This window comes from Carcharodon carcharias, chromosome 16, assembly GCF_017639515.1.
Source record: "Carcharodon carcharias isolate sCarCar2 chromosome 16, sCarCar2.pri, whole genome shotgun sequence".
NCBI classification, from domain to species: domain Eukaryota; kingdom Metazoa; phylum Chordata; class Chondrichthyes; order Lamniformes; family Lamnidae; genus Carcharodon; species Carcharodon carcharias.
The window spans coordinates 9989420-10004304 of record NC_054482.1 but is presented as its reverse complement, the minus strand read 5'-3'; the positions used below and the strand labels follow the sequence as shown (position 1 = coordinate 10004304).

At 39.3% G+C, this 14885-nt stretch overlaps 1 protein-coding gene across 2 annotated transcripts in view; it reads left to right on the top strand.

Annotated features, from left to right (window-relative positions):
- dph5 (diphthamide biosynthesis 5) overlaps window positions 1–14885 on the top strand; it is a 59634-nt gene that overhangs the window by 18869 nt on the left and 25880 nt on the right. The window lies entirely within an intron of this gene.

The following is a 14885-nucleotide window of genomic DNA, read 5'->3' as shown; positions in this document are numbered from 1 at the left end:
TGATTTAGTTTTAAATCACAACTGTGTGTACCCTTATTTTCCATTTTCATAATTAGTAATCTGTTAATGTATAATACTTACTGTTAAACTGTTTTGAGAATTAGAGTAATATCTCTCCACTGAAACAAAATGTAACTTTTGTTTCAAGAGTATACTCAGATTATAGTGGAGAATACAGGGCAGTTTGCTGTGAGCATCTGGAGAAGCTCAGTACCGACTGAAAATGACCTATAATTCCTGTTGGCGATGAACGAAGACTAAAAGTACAGTGGCCTTTTGCATTCTCACAGTTCTAAAATGTTTTACAGCCAATAAATTGCTTTGAAAATGTCATCACTGCTATTTTGTAGACAAACATAGCAGCCATTTTATGTACAGCAATATCCCACAAACAGCAGTGAGATATGAGCAGTTATCCTGTTTCAATGGTGTTGGTTGAGGGATAAATGTATACTGGAATACTCATGCTTCTCTTCAAATTGTACCATGGGGTCTTTTGCATTTATCTGAACAGGAAGAACAAACCTTGGTTTAATGTCTCATCTGAAAGGCAGTATTTACAACAATGCAGCATTGCACTGATATGGCAACCTAGATATGTGCTCAAGTCCTTGGACTGGGTTTTAAATCCTTGACCCTTCCACCCCTTCTAACTCAGGAGAGGGTGTTACCATACCACTGACAGACAATAAGAAACAATTATTATTTACATTTTTAGAAACAGTAAGTATATGGGTGTGTTTATGCCTTGTGGTGAATCCCATCAGCATATAAAGCAAAGTCAGGGGGAGTATCATCCAGTAGTGAGATGTGAACCACAGTAAATCACTTAATTTCAAAATACAGTTACTATGAAGGTGCAAGGCTCTTATCCTTCTCTCTTCTAATAGCAGTCATTTCTACAGGGAAAGAAAAGTGTAAAATAAATGGTATATTAAGAACTAATTTATCTTTCTCTCATTATTGAGCCAGATTGTTCCCTGATTACGGATGCTCTACGTTTAGTTGCCAAATACAAAACTATTTTAGTTGGAAAAAGCCAAATATGGACTCATTACAAAAATAAGGCAGTGCATTCATTGTCTATTGGGAAATACAGTTTTATATATTTCTCATATTTTTAATGGTATGTTTTCAAAATATCCTCATGAAATGTCCCATGCAAACTATAGATTCATGCCTTAGATTTTAAGGCTTTATATTCACTGAAGTTTGTTGTCTAGTTTCCTCACACTTTAATGTCAGTTGCAATTAGTTACTCGCCATCTGATTTTTTAAAGTGAGAAATTTCAGGGCTTTGTTGCTTCTCCCACTCTGTTCTTTTTCCATATCAGCGCACTACTCTAAATACCTTTTAGTCCTTTGTATATTTTTGATGATGATATACATTAATCGGCTTTCTTTAGATTGCACACCCTGTTCATTCCGCAGTTATTGAATCACTACATCTTGAACTCCAGATCCTTAGGGAAATGGAAATTTTGTTTCTTTCAATTCCTAAGATACTTCTTTCATATTTCTCTCAATTCCAATTAGATGTTTACTTTTCGCTCCACCATTAATCTTTCTTCTATTAATAATCTTTGCTTTACTATCTCCTCTGCTCTCAATGACTCTTCCCTTTCCTTATTGCTAAAGCTGTTCGAAAAAGCATATTTTTCTCTTTAACTTCTTTTCTCTTTACTAACTCTGAGCCTGAGACTGGGATACTGTTAGCAGGACCCCTCTCACATGGTCTGGATAGGATACAAGAACAACATTCTTACCTGTCTAGCAACCTTACTTTTGCTTCTAGCCTCAGGCCCTTTCTGCATCACAATGATTTTTGACTCTATTGATATAACCAATGGTCGCTGCTTCTCTGAACTTTCTTTTGCTCCACTGAGCTCACAAACTGCCAAGTATTATTGAAAGTTATCCAAGCTGAGGAAAAATGAAATGCTTTTCAAAATATAATAGATAAACAAGAAAAGCATGTACCCAAGAAAAATAAGGATAAACTAAACAGTTAGTCCATAAAATGTATGAATAAGGCTATTAACACCACTCGGGGAAGACCATCACCACAAGGATTGCAGTGGTCAAGGTCAGCGCTTCAGGTTAATGAGGATGGGCATTAAATGCAGCTTTGTTAGTGTCTTACACATCCTGAGGACAAATTAAAATGGAAATAAGGCCGTCTGTACAAAACCTACAGGGAAATATAATGGACGAAACTTTGGGAATAGAGAGAAAGCTAGAATTCTATAGGGTAAGAATTATGAAGAATTGTCAACAATGAGTAAAAATAATTAATATTTCTAAAAGCATTTGTTAAAGAGGGATATTGCTAACTTGCCATTCAGTAATGGTTGCACATTAAATTTCATAGAATATTTTGAAATCTGTGAAGCAGAGATACTTGATAAAGGTATTGATATAGATTATGGTGACAGAAGACTAATAATTCTAGGACAGAAGGACTATATCAGCACCCCATTTATTCCTGTTATAATCTTCAGGGTGCTGAAAGAGACATAGGGAAAATCTGTAGTGGACTGACTAACATCATGAAAGAATCATTTACATTGAGAATACTCCATTGAACTGGAGCAAGCAAACAGACCTGACCAGGAATGAAAGATTAGTAAACCTCACAACAATAAGTAGTAAAATAATGGAAAAACATTATTTAATATTTCAAAAGTGAATTGAGTACATACTTAGAGGAAAAAAATTCAGGGCCTAGGGAAAGAGTAAAGGAGGGACTAATTGGAAAGCTCTTTCAAGGAACAGGCACAAATACAATGGGCCAAACGGCCTCCTAGTGTGTGTTAGATTCCCTTACTCTACATTCCAAGAAGTAGACTGGAGAAGTACCTGTACAACAATATTCTAATGACAAACAGCAAGCATGGATTTAGAAGGAGAGAATTCTGCCTAAACAGCAACAATTTACATTTATATAGTACTTTTAACCTAATAAAACATCCCAAAATGCTTTACAGGAGCATTATAAAACAAAATATGAACTGAACCTCATAAGATGATGTTAGGTCAGATAACTGTTGATCAAAGAGGTGGCTTCTAAAATGTATCTCAATGGAGGAAAGCGAGATAGAGGTGTAGGGAGGGTATTCCAGAGCCTAGGGCATAGGCAACTTAAGGTGCAGCCATCAACGATGAAGCAATTAACATCAGGAATACTCAAGGTGCCAAAATTAGAGCAGCGCAGAGACCATGAAGGCTGTGGGGCTAGAGGAGACTGCAGAGTTAGGGAGGAGCAAGGCCATGGAAAGGTTTGAAAACCAGGATGAGAATTTTTAAATCAAAATGTTGCTTTATCAGGAGCCAGTGTAGATTAATGTGCACAGGGATGATGGGAAACAGGACTTGGTGTGAATTAAGACATGGGCAACAGAGTTTTGGATGACCTCAAGTTTATGGAGGGTACATTGTGGGAGACCAGCTAGGAGTGTGTTGGCAGGAAGGATGCTTTGGCTAAGGATTGGAGCATGGATCAAGAACTGAAAACATGCTTCAGTCTTTCCAATATTTAATTAGAAGGAATTTCTCCTCATCCAATACTGGATGTCAGATAAGCAGTCTAATAATTTAGCAACAACAGAGGAGTCGAGAGATGGTGGTGAGGTAGAGCTGGAAGTCAGTGCAATTTGAAAACTAACACTATGCTTTCGTATGATGTCATCGAGGAGCAGCATGTAGATGAGAACTGGGAGGGGCCAAGGATAGACCCTTGGGGGACAACAGAAATAATGGTGAAGGAGCTGAAAGGGAAGCCATTACAAGTGATTCTGCAGTTACGGTTAGATAGTTCCAATTCTGGTTCCATTATTTTCTAACTGTGAGGACATTACAAGTAAACTAACTAGTAGATAAAATAGGCCTGACAGGGTCTGTGGAGAGAAAGACAGAATTAACGTTTCGAGTCCTTGAAGAAGAGGCATACGGACTTGAAAAGTTAACACTGACTTTCTCTCTTTCTCTCCACAGATGCTGTCAGACCTGCTGAGTTTTTCCAGCAATTTTTGTTTTTGTTTCAGATTTCCAGCACCCACAGTATTTTGCTTTTATTATAGTAGAAAAAATAGCTTGTTTGGACTCTCAGAGAATTCTTAACAGTTTTTATATGAAATATTTCTCATTAATCTAAGGCTTGGGAATTCTGAATAGAACATAGTGCTGAAGACATAATTAGTTAAAAGAAGCAGATAGAAATTACTTGTGATAGGAGTAGTATAAGATTGTAGGGGAGGTGCTGAGTGTAGTAAAGCTGTCTGTAGTTTTTCTAATCTACATATGCTGAAGACAATAGTAAATTTGTCAATTTTGTAGGCAAGGCAAAAATAGGAAGAACATTAAGAACATAAATTGCAGTTAGTGGTTTTCAAGGAATTGTGCAAGTGGACAAGCGATAAATCAAATGTGGATGTCTAACAAATATAAAACATTGTTCATTGGGTGCATTAATCTGCAATAAAAGCATTGTCACAGTGAGTCTTTGAAACAAATTTAGGAGTAACATGGCAAAGCTATTAGTAAAGTTAATACAATGTTGGAATATATAAGCAGACATTAGAATAGAATTAAGGAGGTTGGTACTGGTCTCAACACATCTGAATGACAATATTCGCTTGTAGCCATCACTACAAGAAGTACTAAGGTACAATGGAGAAGTGGGCAGCAAAGAGCAACAGGGAATTGTGTGTCAAAGGGATGATTTGGGATAAAGGTTGGAAATGCTCTTAAGTGCTAGGATTTAGAGATAAGGAGGTTAATAGCTGATTCTGACCCTTTCTGTTGGATGGATTTTGGAGAAAATATGCCCAGAGTGACACACTTTTACACATCTGATCTTGAGCTTGAATTTTTTGTTTTTGGCAAGCATCCATGATTAGCATTTATTAACATTGATTCCCTTGAGATCCATTCCCTTGTCTGTTAGGCCTGTCCCTGAGGGTGCAGGATCCACTTGAGGGTACAAGATTACACTGGTAGTGGCATGCAGATTGAAGACCTTTGCAACAGATCCCTTCTCACAAATGTTAGAACATAGCCTTGAAGAAGGAAATGGAGTAATGCCAATGAAAACATATTACCACCACTGGTCTCCAGTTGTACAGAAAAAATTGACTGAACCCGTTAACATCCCTGAAAGGGATTGAATAGGCCTGTTTGCCCCATGCAGCTATGCTGCCCCACTTGTGTTTGCTTATATCTTTGCAAGTGTGCACAATTAGGCTGTCAATAAATTCTCTTCTAAATCCCATGTTGAGAATATAAATGTTTTTTATCAGAACCATTCAATTTTTACTGGTTTGTCAATTTTAGCTAGTGATAGGTTTATTTGTAATGTTTAGTTTATTAAATTAAAATGGTGTATATATGTTAAAAGCGATCGAAATGGTATTTTTGAACAATTACTTTAACGTAAGTCAAGCTATGAGAAGAGAACTTTAAGTTTACACTTAACTAATTTACATTTTAATATTGATATATTTATTTCTTTGGCAGATGATAAATGCTTGCAATCATTTGTCAGACATAATAGAGGTCAGGATATTAGGGGAGTTGTACTGCAGAGATGAGCTTAAATGAGAAAAGTGGCATTTTCTTATCCTTGAGTGGTCTTATATGGTATCCTACAAGCTGTTCCTTCTCTCTGTTGAAATCCCACTGTTCTCCTACCCCTAACTTTGTCTTTAACAAGCCCTCAAAAGTGTCTGCTCTTGTAATCCACAGGCTTTTAAAATCTAAGATTAGTATCAAATAATCATTACTTCCTGATTTAACTAGACCCATTTCCTACTCTTTTCACCCTTGTTGGTATACCTGGATTTATCTTTCCACCCAGGTTCTTCCACATGAACACGAGAAATAGGAGCAGGAGTAGACAATATGGCCTGTCGAGCCTGCCCGCCATTCAATACGATCATGACTGATCTTGGGCTTATTCTCCATTTTCCTGCCTGCTCCCCATATCTCTTAATTCCCTGAGACACCAAAAATCTACCTATCCCAGCTTTAAATGTATTCAACGATGGAGCATCCAGAACCCTGTGGAGTAAAGAATTCCAGAGTGTCACAACTCTTTGAGCGAAGTAATCTCTCTCCTCTTAGTCCTAAATGATTGAGACTGTGTCCCCGTGTTTTAGATTCGCCAACTTTCCGTATATCAAAGCAATGAATGTGTATTTCTGGGAGGCAGCTAGAACGCATGTAAAGTATAATGTTACAATCAAACCTTGCAGTCCACCAAGCAGGTTTGTGTGGACTCAGTGCGACCCTTCTCCTAATACTGATATGCAAAGCCTCACTTCCAGTTTCACTTCTGTAATAGTGTTCTTATTTAATGAATCATTTGAGAGATAACAGTGCCCAGCTGAGGCTGGCAGCTTTGAATGACAGAAAGTTTTGAGTTGTCAAGCTATGGCCTTCTATTGGGAAGGGCACTGTTGTATTATAATGCTACCGAAATTAGTGCTGTAAAACACATTGGTCAGAATTTTACAACAGCGGGATTTTACGTTCCCGCTGTCGTCAATGGGATTTATAAGGGCTCGCCACATTTACAGCCCTGTACCCGCCAAAACAGGGCTGTAAAATTCTGCCCATAAAATGAAACTTCCCTTGAAAGAATCGTTAGAGCTATTGGAAGTGGCTTCAGTAATCAAAGCTAACATTTGTATTCAGTAGCTGACTTTTAATGTTAACATTTAGAAATATTGGGCCATAATTTGCTGTCAAAATAATGGTAAAGCTAATGGTGTTATTCCCATTATTCACTTGCAAATGCTACAGAAACTTGTGGCAAGGGTAGATGCGAGGTCGAACGTGGAAAACCAAAGTTGCTGTTTAGCTGTTGCTAAAGTGGGGCTATGTGTAATTTGATATTGCCATAAAGTCTAATTAATATATCAGCTGAGGTCAATTGTAAATTGTCTGATAAACAGACACTCGGTTCCTTATTGGAGTTTAGAAGAATGAGAGGTGATCTTATTGAAACTTATAAGATTCTGTGGGGGGGGGCTTGGCAAGGTAGATGCTGAGAGGATGTTTCCTCACATGGGGGAATCTAGAACTAGGGAGCCCAGTTTAAAATATGGGGTCTCCCATTAAGACAGAGGTGAAGAGGAATCTTGAACCGTAGAAATGCTATGGCACCGAAAGAGGCCATTCAGCCCAATGTGTCTGCATGAATTTCTTCTCTCAGAGGCTCATTAGTGCTTGATATTCTCTTCCCCAGCAAGCAGTAGAGGCAGAATCATTGTCTATCTGAGCCTTGAATAAATTCAGAGTTTTGATTGACAAAGGAGTCGAGGAAAGTGGAGTTAAGGCCATAGTCAGATCAGCCATGATCGTATGGAAGGGTGGAGCAGGCTCAAGGATCCTTATGGCTTTCTGCTGCTCCTATTTCTAATGTTCATATGTTCTTAATTCATGGTTACACTGGCAATTTTAAGTTGATAAAAGTTAATTGACCTGAAACTTTAACTCTGTTTCCCTCTACAGATACTGGCTGACCTGCTGAGTATTTCCAGCATTCCCTCTTTTTATTTTGCATTTTTAAATATGGTTTGGATCGTGAAATTAATTGAAGGCTTTTTTTTTTGCTATTGGGGTACTTTATAGTCCGAAAATGAATTATTTTTAAAATTATGCTTAAAAGTGAATTATTTTGACATAAATTTGCCTGTGTGATAATTAAGCATAACAGATACATCTCAAAACTTGTACAGAAGCATATATTTTACTTTGATTACAGAAATTGTATAACATATTCTGTACAGTTGAGGGCTCCAATGGCTTAACATAATACAGAATGTATTACAAAGCAATGCCTTGTGGAGGAAGAGCTGGCGGGTGTTGCAGCATGATGAGTTCAGAAAAGCATTTGGATTTTGCTCTTTTTATTTCTTTCCACCTTCTGAAGAAGAATTGACTTTATGAAATTAATGTACTTGGGTGCTGACACCTGTGGCTGTTTCACCCGATTGACCATTCTTCATTTGTGAATCTAGATTGTAGGGAGCTTTACAGCCTAACAGGATTTGGTCTTCTCCTAATATCCATCCAGGTATGTTTTGCAGTAGATGCTGACTAAAAGAAAGAGCCATTGCTAATTTCCTCCAGTCCCATAATGCATTAGCTGAGATTAGGCACCTCCACGAAGATTCAGAATCAAATGTGGGACCTTCCGACCTGCACAGCTTAGTACCAAATTATACTAAATATTTTTTTATAGGATGTTTATGATAACTTAAGAGTGTCTTTGCTGGTGTAATAAAATTACTGAAGCCACTGCTGCTGAAATTGAGAGTGAAAATGTAAGAATTAAAGGTATAGATTAAATTCTCATTGTACTTTAAGATCTACGGGGAAAACATTCAGCAAACCACAAATTAAACAATGTTTTAGTTGTAATTCTCACTGGGTAGTTTTGCTTTTCTTTAGTTATAGTTTTTAATTTTCAAAAATGTAACCAGCTTTCATCCTAATCTGTGGTTGACGCATGTTCTAAAATTGAAGTTAGTTTTTGTTAGTGACTGAGTGTTCCCTAAGAGAATTAGTAATTAATTTGCTTTGCTTAATCTGTTTTATTTCCAGTATGGCAATTTGTTTTTTGTGGAGGTACAAATTCAGCAGGGTTTCTTGGTGTGCTGCAGCTATTCTATGTGGATATGACATATACCATGAGGTTAATCTTTTGGCATTGAGTCCTTGCTAAACATATTACGCAGTCATTGACAATATTTGGATCATATTGTAATAGTTACTAAAAATAAAAATCAATAAATAGCCCTGAGATTTGGGACATCTGGATATGGTGTGAGCAATAAATCGAGTTGTTAATGTAGGAAAGCTGTGTCCTTTTCAAGTGGAGATCTTGGTGTGCCCTGCTCATAAAGTTGTTCCAGATTTGTCTCCTTTATTTTCCTTTTTTGTAAACATTTGCACCAGAGAAAGCAGATGGTAAAATTGTGCACATTTCATGCTTTGGATTGGACGTCATTTTTAAATTGAAAACTTTATTTTGTCTATTGAATCCAAAGTTGTGTTCCGGGTTAGTGTTTCTGAGAATTTTGTGAACTTTGTATAAAGCGCTTACATTACTGATCTGATTTTAATTTGGGTTTAAGTGTTTTCATACCCTTTTCCCCCCATTATTTTAAAACAGAAATCTGAAATAAAAACAGGAACTGCTGGAGATACTCAGCAGGTCAGACAACAGCTGTGGAGAGAAACAGCGATAATGTTTCAGGTCTTGAAGGATCATCAGAACCTTGAATATTAATTCCATTTCCCTCCACAGATGCTGTCTAGCCTGCTGAATATTTCCAGCATTTTCTGTGTTTATTTCGGATTGCCAGCAACTGCAGTATTTTGCTTTTGTATTGGGGAAAATATTTTTAGAGATGTAAAATGTATCCAAAGGAAAAATAGCAAAGCCCATGAAAAAGAGCCAGAGAGTGAAAGTAATTCAATAACTCTTTCAAATGGGCTGAATTGCACCCTGTAATGTTTGATTTAAACCACTAAAAACATTAGCTTTGTGGTATGTAATTTCTGCAACTATAGGCCACTGATGAACTTGATGTACTTTGCATCTGTCAACAACAACAATTTGCTTTTATGTAGCACTTTAACATAGTTAAACATCCCAAGGTGTTTCACAGGAGCATAAGACGTAGGAGCAGAAGTAGGCCATTTGGCCCATCAAGTCTGCTCCGCCATTCAATGAAATCATGGCTGATCTGATAATCCTCAACTCCACTTTCTCGCCATAACCCCTGATTCCCTTACTGATTAAAAATCTGTATGTCTCAGCCTTGAATATATTTAATGACTCAGCCTCTACAGCCCCCTGAGGTAAAGAATTCCACAGATTCACTACCCTCTGAGGGAAGAAATTCCTCCTCATCTCTGTCATAAATGGGTGACACCTTAATCTTAGATTATACCCTCTGGTCCTAGGCTCTCCCACAAGGGGAAACAATCACTCAGCATCTACCCTGTCAAGCCTCCTAAGAATCTTTTATGTTTCAATAAGGTCGCCTCTCATTCTTCTAAAATCCAATAAGTACAGGCCCAACCTACTCAACCTCTCCTCATAAGAAAATCCCCCTATACCTGGGATCAACCTAGTGAACCTCCTTTGGACTGTCACCAATGCCAATATATCTCCCCTTAGATAAGGGGACCAAAACTGTTCACAGTATGCTAGGTGTGGTCTAATTAGTGGCCTTTATAATTTTAGCAACACTTCCCTATTTTTAAACTCTATTCCCTTTGAAATAAAGGCCAACATTCCATTTGCCTTCCCTATTACCTGCTGAACCTGTATGTTAGCTTTTTGGGATTCATGCACGAGGACTCCCAAATGTCGCTTTCTGCAGTCTTTTTCCATTTAAATAATATTCAGCTCCTCTATTCTTTCTGCCAAAATGCATAACCTCATATTTTCGCACATTATATTCCATCTGCGAAGTTTTTGCCCAGTCACTTAACCTGCCTGTATCCCTCCGTAGACTCTGTGTCGTCCTCACCACTTGCCTTCACACCTATTTTTGTGTCATCCACAAACTTGGCGATAGTACATTCACTTCCCTCATCTAAGTCATTAATATATATTTTAAATAATTGTGGCCCCCAACACTGATCCCTGTGGCACTCCATTAGTTACAGGTTACCATCCTGAAAATGTCCAACTCTCTGTCTTCTATTAGTTAGCCAATCCTCTATCCATACTAATATACTACCCCCAACACAGTGGGCTCTTAATTTATTAAGTAGCCTCATGTGTGGTACCTTTTGGAAATCCAAATATATTACATCTACTTGCTCCCCTTTATCTATCCTGCTTGTTACCTCCTCAAAGAATTCTAATGAATTTGTCAGGCATGATTTTCCCTTCATGAAGCCGTTATCAAACAAAATTTGACATTGAGCCATATGGCAAGATATTGCAATAACAAAAGGTTGGTTTTAAAGAAGAGTGAGAGGCAGAGAGATTTAGCGGAGTAACACCAGAGCATACGGCCTAGGCAGCTGAAGGTACAGTGGCCAGTGGTGGAGTAATTAAAATTGGAAATGCACAAGGGTCCAGAATTGGGGAAGTGCAAAGATGTTAGAGGGTTGTAGGGCTAGACTAAGTTACAGTGATGAGATGGGGGGGGGGGGGGGGGCGGCAAGGCCATGGAAGGATTTGAAACCAGGGTTAGAATTTTAAAATCAGGCATTGCCGGACATTGAGCCAGTGTAGGTTGATGACCATAGGGGTGATGGATGAATGGAACTTGGTGCAAGTTAGGCTACAGGCAGCAGAGACTTGGATGAGCTCAAGTTTATGGAGGGTTGACCAGGAGATCAGTGGAATACTCCAGTCTGGAGGTATTAAAGGTATGGCTGAGGATTTCAGCAATAAATGAGCTGATGTAAAGTTGAAGATGGGTAATGTCCCACAGATGGAAGTAACGCAGCTTTGTTGATGGAGCAGGTGCATGGTTGGAACCTCAACTTCAGACCAATAAGACACCAAGGCTGCAAGTGGACAAATTCAGCCTCAGACAGTAGCCAGGGAGAGGAATGACTAGGAAGCAGAGTTTATGGCAGAGGCCAAAGGCAATGACTTTGGTCTTCCCAATATTTAGTATGAGGAAATTTCTGCTTATCCAGTATTACACGTTGGGTAAGCGGCTTGACATATCAGAGACAGTAAAGGGATTGAGATAGGTGGTAGAAGGGTGTTGCTACTGTAACATGTGGAACTTGATGTTTTGTTTTTAGCATTATGTCACCAAGAGATAGTATGTAGTTGAGAAATAGGAGGGGCTCAAAGATATAACCTTGACTTTTCAGCTCTGCCTTGACCATTGACACCTGGTATCCTGTTCTGAGGGGTGACACTTGCCCCGCCTCCTCCAACTCCAGCAAGTATATGCCTTCATAATGAGTCTGTGGGCTATTTGATCATGGGGGCTTTACAGCCTGGTTCTATCCTGTTCTTGTCCAATATCTGCATTCTTGCACTTGTGACAGAGTATATATTCTAAATGTGACCACCTTATCTCGATCATTGGTGAAGTCATAGCAATAATAATACCCAGTTTTTGTCTGTCCAGACTGGTCAGTTTAAGGGACATATCTGTTGGTGGGTTTATTTGGTGGGTAGTGCCTGGTGCATGCTGTCTTGTAGGACAGGCAAAGGACTGGGTACATTGGCCCATTCCAATGGATGGTGGGATTGAGATAGCATTGGTGGAGAACAAAAACAGCAGAAGATAACAACACCCAAGTTACTCTGGCAGGAGAAATTGTTTCCAGGATGCCTGGGATGGGATTGCTGGAATTGATGAGAGGAATAGGGATAGCAAGAGTGAGTTGGGGAATAACATTAGAGAGATGGCATGAGAAGGATGGAAAGTTATGTGATGGGGATGGCATGGGAGGGAGGTGATGGCAAAGGAAAGGTGGCATCGGAGGAGTTCATGAGATGATGAAGTGGTTAAATTTGACAAAATTATAGGGACACTTATTTGATGCAACTTATTATTTGAAAGCTATTCTTTGTGCTAAGAATGAAGATTCACTAGATTTGAATGAATGAGCTTTAGAAAAGTTGTCTGGTGAATTCAAAGAATACATCAGCCTTGATTCTGTAGACAAAGATGATGATAATGGTCTACACCCTTCAGAGTTTCTATACAGTCTAACTCCAAAGGACAGACCACTGCACAAACTTAGGCTCAAGGAAGGAGCACTTATAATGTTGCTACGAAACTTGAACCCTAAACAAGGACATTGTCATGGAAGATTGATTATTAGGAAGTTGTTTTCTTCGATGATGCTGAAATTTAACAGGCAGATTTCAAGAAAATAAAGGCCCAGATCTTCCAGTCTCCAGAGACCAGGCGTACCCCAGTAGATGCACTAGGGGACCTGTGAGAAGTCCCTACGCAAACACTCCATGGGAATTACCTGGGAGATTTGAACTTTCAATAGGCAATTCCTCTGTTCCCCAGGACCCTTCGAAAAAGTCTACAACTCTAAGCTAGAGTCTGAGATTTCGGACAGTTCCAACTTACTTACCCGCATAGTTACCCAGGAAATGTTAGACTGAAAAAAATCTAGTCTGACTCCTGGGTCACTATGCAACTGAACCACCATCCCCACCCAATCACTCTCACTGACCACCCTCGCCTCCCCCCCAATACCCCATCTCTCTCCCAACCCGACCTGACTATCCCCTGACCCAACCTGACTGTCCCCACAGCCCAACTCCCCACCTGACCCTCTCCCAGCTTGATAATCCCTGACCCACCTACCCAGCTCACTCAGCTGCCAAGGTTATCCTACCCACCTGCCACCCTACCCACCTCCCATCCCACCCAGCCACCATCCTAACCACCTGCCACCCTACCCCCTTACCCACTTGCTTACTCACTGTAACGCCTCACCCACCCTATCCGCTTACCCACTAACCTCACGCACCCTACCCCTTTACCCGCTTACTCAACCTATCCCCTTACTCACTTAACCTACCCACCCTACCCCCTTACCCACTTAACTTCCCTCCGTAGCTTTGAGACATTTAAACTCTTACCAGAATATGGCAGCTAGTGCCATAAAAGGGGTGTGGCTTCTGCATGGCTTTTCCTGACTGCTCCCTCCAAGGTTTGCTGCACTGCGTAAGCTCTGCAAGATCCTCCATTGGAAGGTTGGCTAGAAAAATTGGAGGAAGGTAAGTGTGTATTTTTTTGTCTGATCAGGGTATGAGAAAGGGGTTCCGATCCTGACAGGAAGCTCTGGGCCAGAGTGTTTATTCCTCAAGTAATATTGAGCCCATCAGATGTAAACTTGCCTTTTCAACTCAGGAGAAATCTATTCCAATTAGACTTTCATATTTTATGACTATAAACAAGTCCCAAGGCCAGACTCTTAACAAAATTTGTATTTATATTCCTAGGCCTGTTTTTACACATGGAAATTATGTAACTTTTTCTACAGTGAGAAGTTCTTATTCTGTTAATGTCTTGGATGAAAGAATAACTAGAAACCCTGTATTTAATAAGTACTGTTGCAACGAAGATACTAATTTGACCACGTATATTTTGCAGGTCTCTGCTAGTTTAAAATACTGGGTGGTTTTCATGCCTTGCCTTCAAAAGGACATTGATATCTTCAATCGAGTTCGTAAAAGAATGACAAATGATTCTGGGTCTGAAAACTAGGTTGTGTTGCCTAACTTTTTATTGTTGATGGGGAGGAGAAAATGAGCAGGGATATGACCTACATTTCTAAAGAGCTGAAGGGCATGGAAAGACCCTGAGCAGGGATTGGGAATTCCTTCACTGAGAAGGGGAAAATGAGAGGGACCGTCCAAATTCCTGTATTCAGAACAATTGCATGGATAATAGAGAAGCATTTACCTATTTCCTCAGTTGAGATTGATGTATCATATGGAAATCCTAAGTAGCAACAACTATTTGCACTTAGATAGCACCTTCAATGTAGCAGAATATCTCAAAGCACTCCACAGAGGCGTAAGGAAATAAACAGATGCTGAGTCATAAAAGATATTGGGAGGGGTGAACAAAAGCTGAGCCAAAGAAGTGGTTTTTGAGGAGGTCTTAAAGGAGGAAAGGGATATGGAGAGGCAGAGGGCTTTAGGACAGGAATTCTAGAGCATTGGGCCAAGCCAGCTTTAAGCACAGCTGTCAGTGGATTGGGTGTGATGGGTGGGGGTGTGCACTTCTCACACTGGAACAGATAGGGAGGGGCATGATTATGGAGTGATTTTAAACTCCATTTTTATCACATAAAAACCAGGATTCATAAAACAAATGAGTGACATGAATTACATGAATCTTGTTTAATTTAAATGA